This window comes from Talpa occidentalis, unplaced genomic scaffold (genome assembly GCF_014898055.3).
Source record: "Talpa occidentalis isolate TD23 unplaced genomic scaffold, MPIMG_talOcc4v2.1 talOcc4.9, whole genome shotgun sequence".
In the NCBI taxonomy this organism is placed as follows: Eukaryota; Metazoa; Chordata; class Mammalia; order Eulipotyphla; family Talpidae; genus Talpa; species Talpa occidentalis.
The window spans coordinates 58,493,588-58,505,840 of NW_023605305.1; the positions used below are offsets into that span (position 1 = coordinate 58,493,588).

Here is a 12,253-nt window from a genome sequence, read left to right on the forward strand (position 1 = left end):
TGAGATTCTCATTGGAAGAGATACGCAGTTTTCTTCCACTTGGTATAATTTGGTTTAAGGAGTGAGGCTGTGCAACAGACCTGCCTTCTGTACAGTCAACCTAAAATATGTCTTGAGAGTATAAAAACGAGGAGAGAGAGTGTGTGAAATGAAAGAATTGACAACCGACATAAACACGTTCTCCCCCCCCACCTTTCCAGCTCTCGCTCTTGCTCTTTCTCTTTCTCTCACTGTTTCCAATTTGTTTCATAATTGCATTGAATCATCATCTGGGCTAACACTCAGACCATTTCTTAAATCCAACATGCCCTTTATAGACAGGAAAATGAGACCTCTAACAAAAATTCCCTCCTCCCCACCAAAGCTTATTCTTTGGGTAGTTGGGTGGAGGGGGCTCAAGAGAGGAGGGAGCAGAAATTTGGGAAATCACAGTTGATGAAATGCAAACGTGTGCGAGTGATGCACAGAGTGGGAGGGAGTGAAAAATGAAGTTCTTCTGTGAAAATAATGCACATGTCCCAGGGAAATGAGCCACACATTTTTTATGAATCAAGAGACCAGTGCTTTCTTTATATGTGCGCCAAACAGCATTCCTGGGTAACAGTTCCATATCTCATGAGGTGTAAGTCACTTCACTCCATCTTATTAGAAACATTCAAAACAAGGCAAGTATTTTGAAACCCATAAAATTTATGGAATTCTAAGCACACCAAAGACAGAATGGACGAGGGACTCCTCTGTTTAACTGGTTTTAATTTATATTCACTTTAGCAGTTTAACCCACCTTTAAAATCCAACCAAGATTTGAAAACATTAATAACTATAAACCATTTGTTTAAAACAGCCTCCTCCCTTCTCAACAACCTTAAAAGTCACTTGCTTAAAGCTTTAAGGACACAAGAAAAATGAATCTCAGAATTCCTAGAAAATTGGCTACAACCTTTGTCATCTACCTGATTACTTACCGACCACACAGGTCATTTGAAACAAAAGAAAGGCATCTATCTGGTGGGCAATGCAGCTACCAGCCTAAATATTCCTTAGAAATTTTAGACAGCAATTAATGAGGAGAGAAGTGATCAAGCAAGCCTATTTATCCTGAAGCCCCGTTAAGTTAGGCAGTACACTCTGGCAAATCAGAACAACCAGGTCAAACACCACTATCAAGTTATGTGCATATATTGAATAGTTTCAAGAGGCTTACAAGAATTTCATTTTCCTACTTACCCAAGGAAAGACCCAAGGGAAAATGCAAGTTACATATTTCCTCTTTTAATTCAGCGGTGTTCATTTACATGGCATACCAGGTAGAGTTGAAAAAAAATAAAAGCAAAAAAAGTGTAAACCATGGCCACTGCCCTCTAGGATCTTAATTAGGGCTCAAAAATTCAAATGATAATATTAGCAAACGTGTCTAGAGCGATTTGCCAAGAACTGTGCATACTATCTCATTTGGAAAGGGGAAGTTCAAGAACAGAAAGTGGCAGAGCTAGGGTTTCAACATAGCCTGTCTAATTCTAAAGCCTCTTGAGGCCATTATTGCTCTTCAGGTAGTAACACCTGGAGGGTTTCCATTTTAAGTTCAATAAAAGCTAGCACAGAGAGTTTATTTCGATGCACGCACTGTAATAAGCACTTGGTATAAATTAATTCATTTGTTTTTATTAATGTCCTTATAAAGAGCTACGATTATCTCCAACTGAGGCACAGAGAAGTTAAGCAGTTTGCTCAGGGTCAGACTTTTCCGAAGTGTCAAGTTTGAATTCAAACCAAGGCAGCCAGCTCTAGTTCTTCTATTTGACACCCCACTATCCATCATGGTGGCTGTGTGAATAGGATAATAAGAGTCCAGAACTCTAAGAGAAATACTCCACCACTGTTTTCATCTGACTGTACCTGGGGCATTCTGTTTAGGCATTTTGACATTTATGAAAACGTTGACAAACTGGAACTTGTCCAGCAGAGAACGAGGAGAGAATGTGAGGAAACAATATCCTGAGAGACTGGAATCATTGAGACTTAGAAGGAAATGTTGCGAGCAGATAGGTACCATCTTCCTAAAATGTCAAAAGGTTCTTATCCACCTTAAGAAGATATGGGAAGGAGCCCTCAGACCCAAGTTATTCATCATTCATTTGCTTATCATTTCTTACTAAGGAGCCAGTAGATCTCAAATATAGGAAATGCTACCTCATTTTGAAATCCCTGCATTTCAGAAATGGAATTAAATGCTCACTCAATAATGAGAACCACCCAAGGTGAGAACGGAGAACAGAGATGATTTTGGCTTTGGGTGGAACACTGGACCTGCATTGGACAGTAGGAGACCCTACTGTCATCCATTTATCCTGTATTGTGCTATAGCTATCAAAAAAGTCACAAAAATTCCTCACAAATTACAGACCTTAATCATCTTTAAGAGGTTAACAGAAGCAACCCCCCCCCCACAATGAAAAGAAAGATATTTTTGATGAGCTTTCTATTGAGAATTCTTCTTGTCAAATTTACTAACATAATTCATTAATAATTATCTTGATCTTATGGTATATCTTGTCTACTTTTTGTTTTTACCCTGAGCGAGAAACTGGGGCATCAGCATCCTGGCTTCCCCTGGACCACAAAACCAGCTCCAAACAAACCAGCCCTGGGCCCAGTTTAGAGCAGGGGCAGGCACTCACTGTGGGTCCCTCAAGCAAGAATGTTTTCCAAATTCTGAGTCAGGAGAAGCATCTGAGGTCAAGATCTATAAACACATTCCGGAATATGAGCACTTCCAAGTGAAAAAAAACAATCAAATGGCTTTAAATATAAGTCAGAGAGTACTTCCCATGAACTAATGTATTCTTTTGTTAAAATGAAGATGCATACATATTTCCAGTATTATTATTAGTATAATTCGTAAGGTTTTCTATTTCTTTTGGGGAGAACAGTACATTATTTGTTAAAAGACATAATAAAAACCTTATGCTATGTCAAAGCATCCTTCTAGATAAGATAATGAATTTTCCATAAAGAATATTTTTCCGGAACCAATTCTGAGAGCTTTTAGTGATACTTTTTCTTTTTGTCTCCATCAACAGCTGAGAGATTTGCAAGGATCCATCTAAAAGTATTGAAATTAACCAGTCATAAGGATGGTAACAGGACTGTAGGGTCTATCAGGATAGGACTTTGAACTAGGCTTGCTCACTTCTTCTGGATGTTTCCTTAATACAGATATCTGTTGGCCTGATTTTGTTTTTTAAAGAACAGTTTGGAGGAATGATAGTAGGGATAAATTAAAAAGAGAAACAGAATCTTCCAACAAAATATATCTTCTTACACTATGAGTTTATAATACCATTTGAAACAGAAACACAATTTAGCAGTAGCTGGAAACACTCAGAGGCATCCAAACTCCAGCCTGAATCTGGAAGCAAACATGTGGGTGGAGGGCAGGTCTCCTGGCAGCAGTGACACCTTCACAACTAAGGGCAATTAGAAATCAGAGAAGGATTTGGTGAAAGCAGCTCAGTGCCTATCTCTCCTATCACCTTACTACATCTCCAATTCAGGTTGAGAGAGAGAAAACACTGTCTTCATAAAAACAAAATCATAGATGCATCACTGGTGGCGCAGGGGTTAAAATCTCAGTGCTATCAAGCTATAGGCAGCCACTAAGGCATGAGTTTGATTCCCAGCCAGGGAGCTAAGCCACATGGTGCAGCAGACCTCTCCTGTCTCACCTGCTATTCCCCTCAGCAGTGTATTTCAGTAGATCTGCCTGTTCTGCTTCCTACTCTGTCTCTGGTGAATCCTCTCACCCCCTACACTTCTGGCCTACACACCAGGTCTTGTAGTCATAAATAAATAAAATGAATCTTTAAAAATAAATAAAATCATAAATATACTCTGATAATCTTGGGAACGTAAATAACCTCTCTGATCATCTTTTCCCACCCTCTCTCTGGCTTTCTTTGAGTTTGGGGCACTAAAAGAGATCATAAAAACTCAACATATTTTTGCTATTGGGAGATTTAAAGAAACCAAGAGATTTTGACTTAGCAAAATAAGATAATTATGTCTCCATTAGCACCACTAATGAAAGGAAGAGTGAAAGATAAATAATGGACTATCCAAAAATCATTTGTATTTGATCCTGCAGCCAGATAGATGGGTTCTCTCAAAGTAGGCTGGCCTTGCTAATTATTTTTCTCCTTCTGAACCAATGATAAAATCAAACTTCCTTCAAGAACACACACTAACTGATAAGGGAAGAGAAAGCCAAGAAAGACTGGGTGGCCTTGGACAAATCTGGGAGGAATTCACTGGGTGATATGTGTATGTCTTCATAGCCACTCTTTAGGGAGCACCAATTATAAGTGCATAGGTACATTATCTACTTGTATTATCTCTACTAAATCTCTCAACAGCATTACCATATAAATTTCACCACCTCCACATGGATGAGAATTAGAGGCAACAGGAGGATAAGGAATCTACCTGGCCAAGTGAGTAGGAAAGAAGAAGCTGGGATGTGGGCCTAGATGTGTGTGGCTGCAATGCCTAATTTTTTCCACTATGCCTTGCTGCTTCTTTTTAGAGAAAATTCTCTTAGTGAATCCTCACAGACAAGATCATCAAAAGATAACGAGTATACCATTTCAGGCCAGACATATAAGTATGCAAATGTACCAGGGAAGGGTGATATTTAGCTGTTTACTGAAGGGACCCACTATAGACCACCCTGGCATAATACAAAACATACTTGCCATGAATTTCTTCCCAGATGTGTATACTGGCAGTTTCTGTTGAAATCAGGCAGTTCATTTCTATTTTTCCACCAAGTTTAATACAGAGGATTTCATAAACTCACATTTCAGGTTAGATCTTACACATTGGCAAACACAACATAAAACTGGTATTTAGTCTTGACAGACTCTCATTAGTAAATTAGTGACTCAATATTAAAACTAGAAAACAAGTGGTTAAGAGATCCCAACCTAAGACGAGTTTCTTTAAAACAATAATGACTTAATATACACTATGCCCGTTTCAGAAAGCTTCAAGCTCCCTAATCATTTTCTGGAAGTCTTCCATTTCAACCAGTTTCCATGTTGGTGTAAATCCATCAATCTCCCATAAGGATGTGCATGGGAAAATGAACATAATGTTAAGTGTACAGAGACCTTGTCGTAATGTCAAAATCAAGTGATGTCAGTTTAAATTATAGTTGGAAAAAAACAGAGGCACTTTACAGAGGCACTGTAAAGACAAATGTCTCCTGGAGCCTGTCTGGTTGCCTAGAGCAAAGGCTCTACCAAGTTGGGTAGAGAAACCGGTTTCCATTTGCCTAGCAGTTTTCTCAGTGCTTCCAGTTTCCAAAAAAGCACCTGGCAGTGATAGTGTCCTCAACAATGATAGAGTCCGGTTCAATGGCTGCACACTTGAGACTCCAGAGTCTATCAACTCCTGATGCTCCACTAGGAAATGATCACTTATATCAATCAATCAAGTCCTTTGTTTCTATGATATTCTACTTACTCCCATTAACACTGGACATCAACAAGCTTTTCTTAAGGAACTCACTAACTTCCTGAGTCAGAAGTCCCAATTCTTTCAACACCAAGGACCCCTCCTGTGGTCTGCCCTGTGCGTGCCATGTTTCCAAGTCTCCATCATGTACTTATTACAATGACCAGAACCGTCTACTTCTTTTAGACCATGGAATACTGGAAAGAGTTGAAAGACCTCATTACTTCCTTAATCCAAGGAAACAAGTTTGGAAAGCAATATGATTTTAACATGAAACAGGAAATAACAACAATAGTAATAATGCTTCTCATTTATTGAATGCTTACTATTTATGCTAGGCATTGAGCTAAGTGCACTATTTACATTATCCAATTTAATCCTTACCACAACCTTGTGAGGTAGGCATTATAATTATCTTCCTCATGGAAAGATTCAGAAATGTTAAGTGATTTGCCCAAGGCCACCAAACTAACTCCAGAGCAAAAATTTGAACCTCCACTCTCAGGCTTCAAAGCCGTTTTTCTTCTCCATTCCTCTGGTTCCTTTACTTCTCACTCCTCGCCACATTTCTAGTTCCTTTCCCTTTGGAAAACATATGTATTGTGCACACTTTGGAAACTCTTGGAAAATTTCAAGTTGTCATCTCTCTCTCCTCTCTCTCTCTCTCTCTCTCTCTCTCTCTCACACACACACACACACACACACACACACACACACACACCCTCAAATGAGTGTCTATTTGCTAAAACCAAACAGAAAGGTGTAAAAATACATATCATGAAAAAAGTTTCTTCTCTGTTTCCATCACCACATTTCCAAATCCTAACCATCTGTCCAAGCTCAGCTCAGATGTGGGTCCCCCATAAAACTCTCTGACACTTCTGTCCCCACCACCCACTGAACTCACACAGGAATTTAGCTGTACCTGGGCAATTACAATAAGATAATAAGAGCATCTATTTATCAAGTGCCAACTCTGTACACAGCCTTTTCACAGCTGTGTTCAAATTCTGAAGCAAACCTTCCAAGAATGGAATGGATTATTCACAATTTAAAGATCTAAAAACCAAACTTGAAAGCAATTAGTAGCATGCTAGGAGCCAAAAGAATTAGTAAGTGGTAGACCTTGAATTTGAACCCAGATCTACCAGATTCTAAAGCCCTTTTGCCCTATCCCATGGACTAGCCTTTCTTGCCTCGTAGTTATCTCTCTTACTAGGTGACAAGATCCCTGAGGGCCCGAGCCACATCTGAGTCATCACACATTCATTTATGAGCTGTCTCGAGTAATCCTTGAAATATATGGTGAACAGAACACAGCATAGACATGTAATAAATACTTGTTGAATGAATGATAAAATGACATAAAACCCATGGGAACAGGTAGAAAGAGCAATTGTCATAGTGTTGGCAACAAAAGATAGCACTCACATTTTTCTGGGCCTTTAATTACAGAATCCCCTCCTTTCCACTCAGCCCAAGTTGATTCGTCCTGACGTGCCACAGCTACTTTTTCATTAGCAGCCTCACCTCAGCCCCGCCTGGGGCCTCCTATGTGGTGCCAAATCTTGAGGCCCTCCTGGCAAAGAGAGCAACAGCTTATATTTCTGAAGAGAAATAACTAACTACAATACCATTCTCAGCCGCAACCTTCACTCCAGGCTTCAATATCCACCAAACAGCTAGAATCAGGAAAAGATAAGCAAACCAGGAAAAGTGGAATATTTGTTTCCTGCTCACCACTGACATGTTCCAAAAGTAACCTATGAATCTTGATCTAGACTCATTTTTTCCCTTTTAAAACATACAGGACAAGTGGTCAGGAGCAGGTCCATAAATTTGCTCTGACTTTTATTAGATGGGGAATTTTTTCGTCCGAAAGGTCAGCATAACTTAGAGGAAAAGACAAAAACTCTCTGAGAGTGAAGCACCACGTGACCCCTGACATAACACAGGACTGCTGTCTACTGACAAGTGAGCTGCTTGCTATCGCGTGCAGTTAGAACTCCTTAAAAGTCATCAAAATAGATTAATTTTCCCCATTCAGCACTATCATTTCACATTTCTCATACAGAGTCTATGGGGAAAGGAACTAGACTGGGACTATGAAGCAATGTAGCTGAACTCTTTCATGATGAAAGAAACCATCTCACCGGAGGAATCAAAGCACAGATAGGAGCTGAAGAGGTTGAATACACAAGAGGGAGTCCAGTGAACCCACTCGAGTGCGTTACTTTGTGAAACCACCTGGTCTAACATTCACATTTTGTAAAAATGTCTTATTCATTCATTTTTTTAAAGTATTAATGGTGTGTCTAATGTGGTGCTATGAACTAGGAAACTATGATGAATGAGGCTTTGTCCCTGTTCTCCAGAAGTTTATAGTCTACCATGTAAAGTCAAAGAAAAGAGTTCCCACACAGTACGATAAGTGCAGCACCAAAAGCTAATCCAGCTACGACATACCACCATTCAGCTATATAACTGGCGGCACCAACACAGTGTAACTAAAATTAATTAAAATAATGGTTTTCACTATGCAGACCCAGTGATTTCACCTATGTTATCTGATTTCTTCCTCAATTAATCCATCACACAAAAAAAATACTTTTCTTAGGAAAAACATATAAACTGACTCTCAAATCTACTCCTTTCAAGTCTATGTAAAAGAACACCTGGAATTTCACAGAAAATAAATTTTGGTACAAAGGAAACAGTTTATGGCAAACTTAGATATTTCATGAGATAAACCATAGCTTCTCCATGAAGCATTCTTAATAAAATAGGTTCCAGTCACTGAACAAGCCTAGTCAAAAGTGTACACTCCACAACCACAGTTAATGAAAGTACTTTCTGACTTTAGAGGAAACTTATAAGGAAAAGATTAGGAAAATAAAAATAACTTCAGATTTCTCCTTCAAGGGAAGGAGAAAGTGCCCCTGACCTAAATTTGAATGACAAGAGGAAATTCAACCATTTCTCATGTGTACACAGTGTAGAAAAAGTAGAGCTCTTATTTTCAAAAGAAACCACTTACTCAAGATGATCAAGTGGAAGTAACATTTTGTCATTTGGGAGATGTCGTAGACACCTTTTTGGGGTCTGCACGGAGCAAGCAGCCACATTCTCCTTGCCCATATTTCTTAATGTTTGATACTTGGATTACCCCAGCAGGAAACGAGCAGTCTTTGAAAGGAGGGTTTTGTTCAGAATTCTAATAGCTTCCAGCAATTGCCCCAGACCACACGGAGTACACCAAATTTACTTAGACATCCAGGCCAGACGTGAAGAATTTCTCTGTCAGATCTAGTAAGCTCCACCAATTTAACATGTTGGCTTCTCATGGGCAAAGAGAAGACAGCCAAACAGCACTGGTGCCGGGGGGCAATGTGGTAACATGTGGCAGCTTTTGAGTGAAAATTAATGAACACAATCAGTAACCTTTCTGCCCCCTCTCCTTGACTCATTCAAGGAGAGAAGCAGAATTTCAGCCATTGGCATGACTAGGCAACTGCTGCTCCTTCAAACAGCTTCCAGGTTGTTTTCTGTCTCTACCCGGCATGCCAAATTTCATTGTTTGCTTTCAGGATCACCTCAGGATGAAGTTTGTTGACTTAAAGGTAGAGCCTTCATTTTTTCCATTCAACAGTTTTGTCCTTGTTAATTAGTCTATTAAATAAAAATGTTGCATGGGTTACCTCTGATTCAATCACAAAAGCTATGTACAGTCAAAGGCAATAAATACTTGCTCTTGTTTAGTGCCTTTTAGGTGCCAGGCACTCTACCAGGTGTATTACACATATTAATTTAATGATAACAATTAATAGTGATAATATTATGTATCATATTATGGTATGTTATAATGACAATAATAATAACAATCAGTCAACAATCATTTAGCAACTGCTTATTGTATGAAGAGACTACAGTAAATGTAAAAACATGACTGCTATCACTCCTCACGATCCTTTGAGCAAAATATAATTATTACTTTCTCCTTTTATAGATGAGGAAGAGGATTTCAAGAGATTAAATAAATTTGCCCAAAGTCATATGGCTTATAAATGACAGAACTGGGATCTGAACCCAAGCCTGTCTCCAGAGGCAGTGCCTTAACATCATTAAAGGAGATCACACTGAAATAACATTAAAAGTTTGCTGTAGTGTAAAAAGATGAGACAGATGGCAAAGTTTTCTAGATGACAGCAACAGAGATATCCTACTTATATTACTCATCTGGACCAAAAGCATAACAAAACTACTTTGTAGGAGAATTTTGTCTCCTCACTAATACCAGAGCAGCAAAATATGTGACTCATTTTCATTCCTGAAAAGAACCACCTAGAGTAATCAACTATAAACAAAGACTATGACAGAATAGGTGATACAAAACAAGACAACTATTGGGCCTCCTTGGTGGCACTATGAAGCTATGAGCAGCCACTTTAGCACTAGTTAGATTCCCAGCCAGGGAGTTAGCTGACATGGCAGAGCAGACCTCTCCTATCCCGCCTGCTGCTCCCCTCAGCAGTGAATTTCAGTAGATCTACCTGTTCTGCTCCCCACTCTATCTCTGGTGAATCCTCTCACCCCCCACACCTCTGGCCTACACCCCAGTTCTTGTTTGCATAAATAATTTTTAAAAATCCTTTTAAAAAAGACAACTATTAAAATAACATCCTTTTCATTTTTTAAATTAAAATTAAAAATTATTCCCAAGTAGCTCACTCAGTTTCTGTGAACTAAAATTACCTATCACGGTGTGCATGTATGTGTATGTATTTCCTGTTGGATTTTCTAGTTCTATCACTCCATTCTTTTTTTTTTTTTAAATAATAAATTTTATTTTTATATTCCCCCATACAACTGCACATGCCCCATTCTGACCCCAATCCCTCCCCTCCCGGCCCCCACCCCCCAAAAAGTGTCTCTGGTTCATAGTTTTTTGTTGATTTTGATTTTCACTTTCTTATAGTTATTCATTTTCCTGATCCCTTATTTAAGTTTTCTAGATTCCTGCTATGAGTGAGACCATCCGGTATTTTTCTTTTTCTTTCTGGCTTATTTCGCTGAGCATGATCCCTTCCAGCGCCATCCATGTTGCTGCAAATTGCATGTGTTTATCTTTTTAGAATGTTGAGTAATATTCCATGGTATATATGTACCACATCTTCTTGATCCAGTCATCTATTTTTGGGCATTTGGGCTGTTTCCAAAGCTTAGCTATTGTAAACAGTGCTGCTATAAACATAGGGGTGCAGGTGTTCTTTGGAATTGATGTTTCTGTGTCCTTTGGGTAAATACCTAGGAGTGGAATTGCTGGATCATATGGAAGCTCTATGTTTAGTAGGTCCAGAAATCTCCACACAGCTCTCCATAGCGGTTGGACCAGTTTGCATTCCCACCAACAGTGCAGGAGAGTTCCTTTTTCTCCACAACCTCGCCAACATTTGTTGTTGCTAGTTTTTTTAATATGTGCCATTCTCACTGGTGTAAGATGGTATCTCATGGTAGTTTTGATTTGCATTTCCCTGATTACAAGTGATGTTGAACATTTTTTCATATGTCTGTTGGCCATTTGTATTTCCTCTTCAGAGAAGTTTCTTTTTAGCTCTTCTGCCCATTTTTTGACTGGGTTATTTTCTTTGTTGTTGTTGAGTCTCATCAGCTCTTTGCAGATTTTTGTGATCAGTCCTTTATCATTAGTGTTGGGTGCAAAAATGTTCTCCCAGTTGGTGGGGTTTCTCTTTGTTTTTGTTATTGTCTCTTTTGCTCTGCAGAAGCTCTTTATAATTTGATGTAGTCCCAGCTGTTTATCTTTGCCTTCACTATCACTGCTTTGGGTGATATGTCTGTAAAGATGTCTTTGATATGCAGATCACGTAGTGTTTCACCTATATTTCCTTCTATGTATTTTATGGTTTCAGGTCTTATGTCTAGTTCTTTAATCCATTTTGAGTTGATTTTTGTATCACTCCATTCTTATGTTAGTATATGGCATAACATTCTTTACAAAGTTTTGAAAGGACTCATCTTAACAAAGAAAACATTCATAGAAGTCAAATGGGAAACTGAACTCATGGATTAGATGAGTAATACAAAAAATTATCACCATCTAATTTCTTTTCCCATAGGTAATATTTTTTAAAGATTTATTTATTTATGCAAACAAGAACTGGGGTACAGGCCAGAGATGTGGGGGTGAGAGGATTCACCAGAGACAGAGTGGGGAACAGAACAGGCAGATGATTGAAGTACACTGCTGAGGAGAGCAGTGGGCGAGACAGGAGAGGTCTGCCATGACATGTGAGTCGGTCCGCGGCCAGCGGGGATCAAAACGCACTGCAGAGGCTGCGGACAGCTTCACAGCGCGGTGCTCAACCACCTGCGCTACCAGGGAGGCACCCCATCTAATTTCTATACAAAACCAGTAAGGAAGAGGTAAAACAAAACAACTAAAAACCTCAATGTTACAAAATTTCAAGGGAGAATAAAACAAAAATTTCAGAAAGCTTTAAGGAGAGACAAAAATGTTCATTGTACTTTCAGCAACATAACCCTGAGTAGTGAGGGGACATTTGGAAAGTCTGGTTCTTATAGGTCAAACAATCATTCAATTTGTTTGATAGGTAGTTATGCCTGGAACTTCCAACCCTTGACTATCAATTCAGAATTAGGGCTGACAAGAACCTGCACAGAGCTAGAACCCTGCCAGGGCAGGGACCTTCTCTGGTAATGT

At 39.1% G+C, this 12,253-nt stretch overlaps 1 protein-coding gene across 3 annotated transcripts in view; it reads right to left on the reverse strand.

The window, feature by feature from the left end:
- Positions 1-12,253, reverse strand: part of ROR1 (receptor tyrosine kinase like orphan receptor 1) — a 335,132-nt gene that overhangs the window by 294,760 nt on the left and 28,119 nt on the right. The window contains exon 1 of one of the 3 annotated variants that reach the window (XM_054691320.1): positions 6,946-9,994. The exons of the other annotated variants lie outside the window; for them this stretch is intronic. The gene's annotated coding sequence lies outside the window, so the exon portion shown is untranslated. Of the gene's footprint in view, positions 1-6,945; positions 9,995-12,253 lie in introns of those variants that run through there. 3 annotated transcript variants of the gene reach the window in all.